We start from the raw sequence: 753 nt of genomic DNA on the forward strand, positions 1-753 counted from the left end.
GAGTCTTCAAAGTGTTCTTGAGTTTTCTTGTGTCTTGATCTTAGAATTTTTAAGTTTGGTGTTCCTTGGTGTTTTCCCTCCAAATTTTTCAAAAACAAGGAGCATTAGATCTAAAAATTTTAAATCTTGTACTATCTTATTGTTTTTCTCTTTCCTCACTAAATTCAAAAATATCTTTTCAAAATATCTTTTCTAACTTCCTATCTTTTCAAAATTTGTTTCAACTAACTCACCAACTTTTTGTTTGTTTCTTAACTTTTTCAAAACTACCTAACTAACTCTCTCTCTCAAATTTTCGAAAATATCTCCCCTCTTTTTCAAAAATTTCGTTTTTTTTAACTAATTATTTTTAATTTTTTTTTTACGAAAAAAAAAATTAAAAAAAAAATTAGCTCAAAATTCAAATTCTTTTTAGTTATTTTATTTTATTTAAGTATTTACTTCTTATAAAATAAAATAAATAAAAAGGTAAATCAGTCCAAGTTATATCCATAGATCCATCATGGACATAAGTGGAGATGGACAGTCCAGGAGGACTTTGGGGTCATATTCTAACCCCTCTACTGCTTCATATGGGAGTAGCATCTGCATACCCTCCATTGGAGTTAGTAGCTTTGAGTTGAATCCTCAGCTCATTATCATGGTGCAGCAAAGTTGCCAGTATTCCGGTCTTCCACAGGAAGAACCTACAGAGTTTCTGGCACAATTTTTACAAATTGCTGACACAGTACATGATAAGAAAATAGATCAGGA

The sequence above is a fragment of the Arachis ipaensis genome, chromosome B7 (assembly GCF_059453495.1).
Source record: "Arachis ipaensis isolate K30076 ecotype BB chromosome B7, ASM5945349v1, whole genome shotgun sequence".
Classification (NCBI taxonomy): domain Eukaryota; kingdom Viridiplantae; phylum Streptophyta; class Magnoliopsida; order Fabales; family Fabaceae; genus Arachis; species Arachis ipaensis.